Raw genomic sequence first — 9,352 nt, forward strand, 5'->3', positions numbered from 1 at the left:
TATTCCAATATTACTTCTACCACTGAAACTCCCAAATCTTATTGTTCTTGTTTTGTACAGAAGCCTATGTTCTAAGCAAATCCAGATAAAAGGTTTTTATGGAATTCTTTTCTCCAGTCTGTTATGATATTCTTGTTTTTTTCAGACAGAAAGTGAGGTTTCACTAACTAAAATAGTTTATTTAAATTTTCATAGATTGTTCACCATTTGCATTTTCTTTCCTGTGCTTGAGAACACTCAGCTTGCCACTAGGTATTTTTCCCCCACTAACATTAACTGCTTATTAAAAGACACTGATATGGTACTGGAACTGAATGATTAGAATCCTGTTCTACAAACACTCTGTTTTGCCTAGTACTGGGACAGTCTGACTGAAAACATTAACCCCTGTGCAAGGGGTCATAAATTTGTAACTAATTCTTGAGTTATGAACATTAATTACTAAGGAAGGCATTATATTCTAATGATACTTACTCAACTTGCCCTAGACACATGTACTGATTTTGTTTAAAGATGTTGAATGTATACCTGTTTGAAGAGTTAATACAAATAAACATTTTTGTCTTGGGAGTCACTTTTGTTTCTGTTGTCTCATTTCACATGGCTTGCGATTAATATTATGTTCTCTTGATGGCATGTAGGTTTTTGTGGATATGCTATGTAATGATGGCAGATATGAGGTTACCATACATTTTAAAAAGAGCTGTTGGACATCCAGACATCAACATTTTCATTTCTGTCCATTAGTGAAACAATTATGGTGTGTTTGACCTCTAAAACAGGTTCTTCAGTTCCTTGGGTTGCTGTGGGAGCCACTGGAGGGCACTGGTCGGTAAGTGACCGATCCTGCTTGTGCTGCAGTTACTTTTCTTCCCATTTATTTCCAAATTTCGTGAGGTTCCTTTATGACCGCAGCTGTCTTACACTGTGTTCCTTGCATTTAAGATACGGTTATAGTTCAGCACCAGGTGCATGTGTTGTAGATCCACTGGAATTGAGAGCAGGCGCTTGCTATAAAATGCCCAACACCTCTGCCCAAGGCCTTGCCTTGTCTTGTCATCTAAGACCCTCCCAATACAGGGCAACAACCACTACCTCAGCTCTGGGACAATATGGTCTGTGAGATCTTTCAGCATCACTTGGGTTCCAGTGTTGTATATTCAGCAATGTTTGTTTCTGTTGCCTGTTGAAGCTGAAAAACCTTGGGAAGTAATGAGAACACGTTGTGCTCAGTTTTGTCATTTTTTACATCAGTGAAAGGAATGGGAGGTGTTACAAGTGTTTAAGCAGGGAGAGGAAGGTCTGCTACTTAGTGTGGGGCACTGTACTGGGGGTTTTTGGTGAACACAATAATGCACTCTCTACTGAAAGCCTCAAAGCATTTCATAGAAGGAGAGCAATGTCCTAATTCCTCATTTACACGTAAGAATACTGAAACAAGTAAAGGTGGCTGCCCAGCAAACCTGTAACTGGATGCATTTTATTCCTGGTTTTAAGACAGAGTTTCAGCCATTATGTCATTTCTTCTACTTTTAGCTCAAAATTATATTTATTTTAAGGTTGCATAAAATCAACTTAGTCAAATAACTATGTAGATATCTCAAACATACGATGCAAAAGGGCTTTTATTCTGGTTGGTCTGAGTCAACAGGAAAGTAAAAACTATCACAAGAGGATTAGGATGGAAACCTTTGTTTCATGTGGGCATTATCTTCTGAAAGGGGTGGTGCTTTCTCACTAAATCAATGCATACAGGCTGGGTGTCTTTCATCATCCGACTGTAAATAACAGCCAGGCTGGCCCTGAGAGATACAAGAAATATAGCAAACAAGAAGTCAGTTTCCAATGGCCTGTGCTGATGATTCTTCACAACTCTCCCAACCTGGACTTCATGGTGAGGCTGGAGACATACGAATGAAGTACATGGATTCCACAGCAGCTGATTAATGCTGAAATAAAATGTTGTCCTGGGACACATGACACTTCATGTTATTAGAAAGTGTAAAGCTGTTTATCTTCTGCCTGTCTCCTGGCAGCATGGGGTTTTCTTCTGTGATTTGCCATGAGCTGATAGAAATCTGAGTACTGAAAGGTAACACTTCTGTTTTGAATAATGGATGAGAAGAGTATCTGCCTTCAATCCCAGCGTGTGCAAAGGGGAGGTGTTTGGCATTCAGGTTAAATGAAGCATAGTTCTCTTCTCAGTCTGTTCTAACTTGATTTTAGATTCCTGCGAATAGGCTTTGGGTCGGGACTTTCAGATACCCTCAGTCTGCCAATCTAGTCCTGCTCCTATTGCAGAACTGGATTTTAAGAGGAAAACTGTAGGGTGATGCCCAGCAGAATGGTCTCTCTGTCAGAGTTCCCCATGTCTAAATTGAATTTACCTATTTTTTCTATTTACCTGTTACCCACAGTATCTGTTTTAGAGAGATTTTGAGAAGGGGAATTGTAGGGAACTTTTTTGTGAAGGGTGATCGGTAGGGTAGCTGCCAAAGTCTGCTCAGTATAACCCACATTGGGCTCTGTTATGTTAATGCTACTTGTTGTTACTACACTGCATGTTTCCTTCTCTCAGCTGGATGAGAGTCATTTAGTGGCTTTCACCCGACAGCTTTTCTTCGTGTCTGTTCCAGCTTCCCTCTCCTCTATGGCACTGCACCTATATGTGCTGTTTCGTAGTGAACTTTAAGGGTTCTTCATATCAAAAGCTGGATGTGTGTACATGCACACACATGCTCATCTATACAGGTAAGCCCCTAATTCACTCTTTTTTTTTTTTTTTTTAATGTTTGTGTGCACAAGTAAGCCTTATGGGAAGCTGGGAATTTTGAACAGGATTTTAGTGAGGCCACCAAGAGGACTGACATTCTTTGCACTACTGGCTGTGAAGCTAGTGCACAGCTGTCTACAGTGTCTAGGATGGCAGTAAGTCAGCTTGGAATAATTGAAAACTGATACTATTTTGGGGGAACAGTATCACATCTATGCTACTGGTTATGGAAGCTCTGAAATGCCATGTTTGTAAAAAAATAGTGCATATTTCATGTTCAGGTCAAAATAGTAGTGACATCAACTGAAGTATTTTGCCCTTTCTTCCTCCAAACCTAGGTTCACTGTAAACCCCATTCTTGTCATGGAAACATACTTCAGCTTGCAGTGTGATAGATTCTTTCTGTACAGTTTGTGTTTTCAGGACTTGTTGACATCTTACAGTTTGATGATTACTATACACAGGCATGTGGTAGGCTCAAAAAGTACAGCATTGGGGATTTTTAGTTTGCTTTTTCGCTTTTTGAAGGCTGGAGAGAACTGGAAAGCAAGCCAATCTGTTAGCAAGCATTGGCTGTGTTCCTGATCTACGTCATCTTAAATGCTAGTATGTAAACTACAAACGTCAAACACTAGCACTTACATCACAGCTGCTCAGTAACTGTGAGCTTTTTCTTTGAACATGCTTTTGTGCTACCCTACTCTCTACATTGTTGGATCAAGAGATAAACCAACATGTATTGTGATACATCATTTTGAAGGCTCTACGTACTTGCAAGCAAAGTGAGCTCAAAGCAAGCTGCTCTGTGCTGTGATAGCTGAGCAGACGCAGCCTTGGCTGTGCTCATGCTTTGGATTAAAGCCCAGGTTTTGTACAGGTGTTTTCAGTAGTGTATTTAAACCCAATTAGATTTTTCTAGTTTCCACTTACTGTGCAGATTTGCAATGGAATGTGACAGAGATGCTTGCTTTGGGTGTTTTGTTGCTTTGGTGTGTTGGGTTTTTGTATTTAATGTAGATTTCATCAGAATTATTTTCTCCAAGCTTCAAGTTAAGTGGTAATTGCAGTAGCAGTTAGTTGTGCCAGTCTTCCCTTGTCTGTGTTTAGTCTTACCCTCTTAGTTTTCTTTATCTGCATAAACTTTTTCAGGCTGTAGGCTACTATAGATAAGGAATACCTTTCATTATTCCCAGAGCTTTAGCCAACATGGAAAAAAAAAGGATCAGCACACTGCCACGTGCATTTAGCCTTGTCTTATGTTTGTTGCCCAGTAGGGAGGGTAAATGGAACAAGATCTTCCAAACTTTCATAATGTTAGGTTTAATCCTCAGGCCACTCACATCTTTGTTCCTGTATTGACTGTTTTAAAACAGCAGAAGCCAAATTTCTTAGTGGTATTCCCTGTGCAGTTGTTCAGGGTGCTTTAAATCTCTAGAATATGTGATCACACTAAGATATCACTAGCTAGCAATGATCTTCACCCCATCAGTGCTTGAAGTTTGTAACAAAAGCTGTTTATGTTGATTCTAATGTATTCCTACTCTTACACTTAGGTGTACTGTACCTAGTTACCACATTCACTTAAATATTATTTTTTTCCCCCTCAGAGATTTTGTCTCCAGCTTATCCATCACTACATAGTATTCACAGATATATTCTAAAACTCGTAATTCAGCTGCTGGTAACCATTTGGCAGAGGAATGTGCAGTTCCAAGGTATGACAATTTCCAGGTGTGGCTTTTCTTCCAAAATACAATGTGGTTGCCTTGACAATTCCAGGCACCATAGAGCAGCAGAGGTGTTTCCTAGCAGGCACAATTAGCTTTTTGAAAGCAATCAGATTAGAAATAAGAGAACAGAGTGGAATGGGGTTGGACTGCTTACCCTACAGGTAAATTCTTTTTAAGTGTAACTTGTATATAGTATGTGTGGAGAAGAGAAGGAACAGAATTCAAAATCTTGCACTTGTTGGAATATAGGGAGTGAGATCAAGTAAGTTTAAACCAGTGCAAGAGCTGGTAATGCAAGAACATGCACTAAAATACAGGGGGAGTGAAGACAAAGCTGTTGAGGGTTGATTCAAGTCCCTTTTGGCCTATCATTCTGTACCAGGCATGGCTTCACGGTAACAGCTTAGTGCAGCGATGTTCCCTTCAAAACTAAAACCTGGGAAATGTCTCCACAGAGAACTTAGTAGTTGCTCAAGTGGAAGAGAGATTGCACAAGCACACTTGGCATTATCAAAATGCATCATGATATAACAATTGCTATTGAAGTTCCCCTTCCATTCCATGTATTGCTGCTCCGAGCAAGAGATGAGAAAAATATGCTGTTCATGCACTCTAGACAGCTCACACCGAGGAAATATGCACTTTACTCACTTTGCTGTGGGATCATGAGAGTTCAGAAAAATGCAGTGATTGATAGTCATGAGAAAGGCTGGCAAGAAAAATAGCTGCAACCTCCTTGGGGTTGCACATGCTGCATTTAACAAGTGAGACACAATCCGAAGTGTTGGTTACCTCTTCATCAGTTTGTGATTTTTCTCGGAGCTAAACTAAGCAGGATGAGGTTTGACTAAGTAGTCAGAGAGAAACCCTCAACACAGAGCTCCTCAGCATGTTCTTCCTGAATTTCTGAGGGAATTATCTTTCTTCTCTCTTGCAATTGCAGATTCAGAGATAGAAGCTGGAGCCCTAGGTAATAGCGAGGTAGCCATAACCCTGGTTATTAAGGGTTTTATGTGATCTTAAAACCAAATGATTATGTTATCAGCAGCTGTGGCCTGGTGTTACCAAGGGTTGAGGTTAAATGAAAGAAATTGAGCAAGAACTCTCCAGAGACACTCCTGACTGCAGATGTGGTTTTATTTGTCTGAAATAGGTCCTGACCCACAAGTGGACTGGAAATCTTGCTGGTTGCTTCCATCTGAGAACTCGTGTGTTGTACACAAATTCTCCCCAAGCACAAAGCCAGCAACACTGGGTTTTTTTCATTGTTACTGTAATCAGTCCTAAAGTGAAGAATAGGGGACTTGGTTACATGATTTATGAATTATCAAATATTATGGTGGTGTGAGCACAAGAAGCACTTGTGTGAACTGCTCACACTTAGATAGAACCTGTCATGTCAGCATGTGGGATGAGTCAGGGGAGCATCCACGGACCAGTAAGCAAGTACTGGGAGGTTTGAACATCTCTCTTCTTCTAATGTTGGGAGAGTAATTAGGCCCAGACTGGATTGACAGGCAGATTTTAGGAAGCAGAGCAGAAAGACCTGGTGTGAGAAAACTTGAGAAGCACAGCTCCAGGTACCTTATGTTAATTACTGGATTAGACTAGACTGATTTAAGATTCATTATGTTATAATGACTGGGAACTCTGCAGCAGATCATCAAGCCTCAGATGAGTCCCCCTTGAATGCATCACTAAAAATGACAATGTGGTTTATTGTTGCAGAAATTACATGGTGAATAAGCAGGGAACCTGAACTATTCAAAGCAGCCTGCTTGAGTCAGGATGAAGGCAGTTCAGCTGGGTGGTTAGAAGGCAGTTCCTGGGATTGCTGACCATGCTGAACATATCTTAAGGAACTGGTGATGTCATTCCCTGGGACTGCTTGCTGTCCACCTGCCTCTGTGTTACGATCACATTTTTAAAAAGGAAATGCATGCACACACACAGACAATACTTGAACAGGGAAAATGTTTGATTTTCAAGCCTGCTTTCATTTCTGAAGTATTAGTGTTAACATACAAATTATCTCTATTCAATGCAGTTTTCTTGGGCTTACTTAGTTACAAGTCAAGTTGTAGACATAAGAGTTTTGGAAAGATTATTTTGCTTTCAAAATCATGATCTGGCTTGAGATTATAGTAAAACATTGAAATTGAGTAGGCAGATCTCAAGAGACAGCTGATCTTAATACAGATTCGGAATGTTTAGGGTTGGTGGTGATTTGGGTTGGCAAATATTTTTTTCTGTACTGCCCTTGAATAAACACAGCTCACTGCATCTGCTCCAGGCCAGTATTGTTCACTGATTATAATTCCTTGGTGGATCTTTTTTGGAACAAGTTATGGCAGAGGATTCACTACTGCAAGCACAGGGTAAAGGTAGTACCTCTAAGATCATCATGTGCAATCATTAACCCAGCACTGTCATATTCACCACTAAACCATGCCACCAGGTGCCATATCCACATATTTTCTGGACACTTTCTGGGATGGTGAGTTCACCACTTCCCTGGGCAGCTTGTTCCAATGCCTGACCGCCCTTTCAGTGAAGAAATTTTTCCAAATATCTAATCTAAACCTCTTTAGGAGCAACTCAGATTTCATCAGAGTAACACCTGGCTTACATATATCCTTGCTAACTTTGATATTTTTCTTTTTACTGCCTGCTGGAACAATGAATCATGAAACTATGACCTCCCTGATTAGTCCTTCACTGAAATAGTAATCACAGCATCACTTAAAAAGAAAGCACAGCAATTTGATGCATGACCTTCATTTGCACACACTGATACAGCTTGTTTCCTGAGCCTCTAATTGAGCCCTTGTGAGGAAGGCAAGTGAGTAATTATTTGATTGGCATATTCAGAGAATCACACTGCTTTTGTAAGATCATAGATTTGATCTATTTAGTGACCGCTTTTTTAAAAAAAATTAACTGTCTGGATCTATCATACATTCTTTTAATTCTATAGATATGTCTGTGTGTGTGTGTGTGTGCATTTATATATATATAAAGACAGTTTTCTGATGTGCTGAGGAGATGAAGGTTAAACTGTCATACTACCTGTCCTCATCTTCCTTCATAGTATTTTAATCTATTGGTCAATTCCAGGTGAACATGACAAAGTGGAAGATTACCAAAAGACAGCAAATTCTTGTAAATGCCAAGAAAATGTGCTCTTAGTACAAAAATCCACATGGAGTAGATTGCCTTTACAGATACTTCCACTGGAGCCAGCACATCTAATGGAGTCTGAACTTTCTTGAACATTAAGGTGAGCCAACATCAAAGTTCATAGGAAATGAACATTTTAATTGTGGGTCTTACAGGGACATCTGTATTATTACAAATCTCTGGTCATAATTGTCTCATAGTTAGCATTAATCCAGACATACACAAATATATGATGGTCTTCATTCACCTCAACATTGGGAATTAGAGCCACATCCATCACAGAGCATCCTCTACTTACTCCAAATCTAATACTGCAAACCACAGGGCTGTGCCAATTCACATAATTTGAATACCTGGGTAATGACTGTTGTTCTCAGTAGAAAGACTGTGTTTTAACTACACTACGAGCTGTTAGTAAAATCCTTCTTGGTATGTTTTTCTAATGGTTCAAAGAGCTTAGATAGCCTAACTCCTATCAGCTCTTCTCCCAATCTCCTAAAATCCCCGAATGAAAACCTTCCTTTCTTCTGAAATTCTCTTTTCCCTCACTGAACTAGGAAAGAAGCATTATCCATGCTCAGTAGCTAGTTAGCAGGGTGATAAATGACTTGACAGGATAAGCTTTCTTAAAACATGGCATAAATGGAATAAGCCTTTGTTCTGAGGAAATCCCAATCCCTCCAAAAGGCAGCCCATCATCCACCCCCGACTGTTCTATAGTCTGATATCATGCACTGTTCTCACACAACCCAAAGCCTGCAATTTTCAAAGCAGACTAAGTGAATTGAGAAATTTAACAAAATTTGGCTTTCTGATTCATTGAAAAATCCCAGCAGGTTTTGCTATACTGGCAACAGACAACACACTCTGTTCCCCATAAATACATGCAGCCATAACAGAAATGTTCTCTCTCTGATGTTTCTTCAGGCTCGTATTTCTTTTGAAATAGTTGGTTTTGGGAACTTAGAACCAGAGAATGCACTGAGTGCATTGCATCACTGCAGCTATTTTTCATGCACTGACACAAGATCTACCAGGTATCAGCAGCTTTGCATGCTGGTTCTGTGCACATCTGTAACACTAATGCTATGAAAGCATCCAATAATGATCTGCAGTCACGAGCAGTGTTGTGTATATTCTAAAACACCGGTGTGTTTTACACCACTATCCTGCTTTGATTTGAAATTGACTTGTTTTGTGCTAGGAAGATCTGTTTATTTGTTTTTGCTTTGTGGCTAAGACAGCTCTATGAATACAAACATCAGGTTTTGCTCTTTGTGTTCACAGAAGCCTTTTGGCACTTGTCTGCTTGCTCGGCACTTTTTCCTTTCTCTGAATGAGGATTTTCCACCCTTAAACCTTGCAGCTCACCTGCAAAATAGAGATTCTTCCCCTACAGCACTTGCATTACCCAACTATGGGCCTGGCATAGCCAGATTTGTGAGATCCCTTATGCTGCTGCTGCTGTTGTTTCAGGACAAGGTGGTGATGTGTCAGGCATTGGTACTGCATGTATACTGTACAGCTGTGTGACTGGAGTGTTAACAAGACTGTCACTTTATGGAATTAATTGGAATTAATTAGAATTAATTTCTGTGGTTTCTCGAATCACTTGGGTCATCTCTTGTCATGTTCTGTATAAAAATTTGATGACAAAATTTGTCAGTGC

The sequence above is a fragment of the Acanthisitta chloris genome, unplaced genomic scaffold (assembly GCF_000695815.1).
Source record: "Acanthisitta chloris isolate BGI_N310 unplaced genomic scaffold, ASM69581v1 scaffold32463, whole genome shotgun sequence".
Lineage (NCBI taxonomy): Eukaryota > Metazoa > Chordata > Aves > Passeriformes > Acanthisittidae > Acanthisitta > Acanthisitta chloris.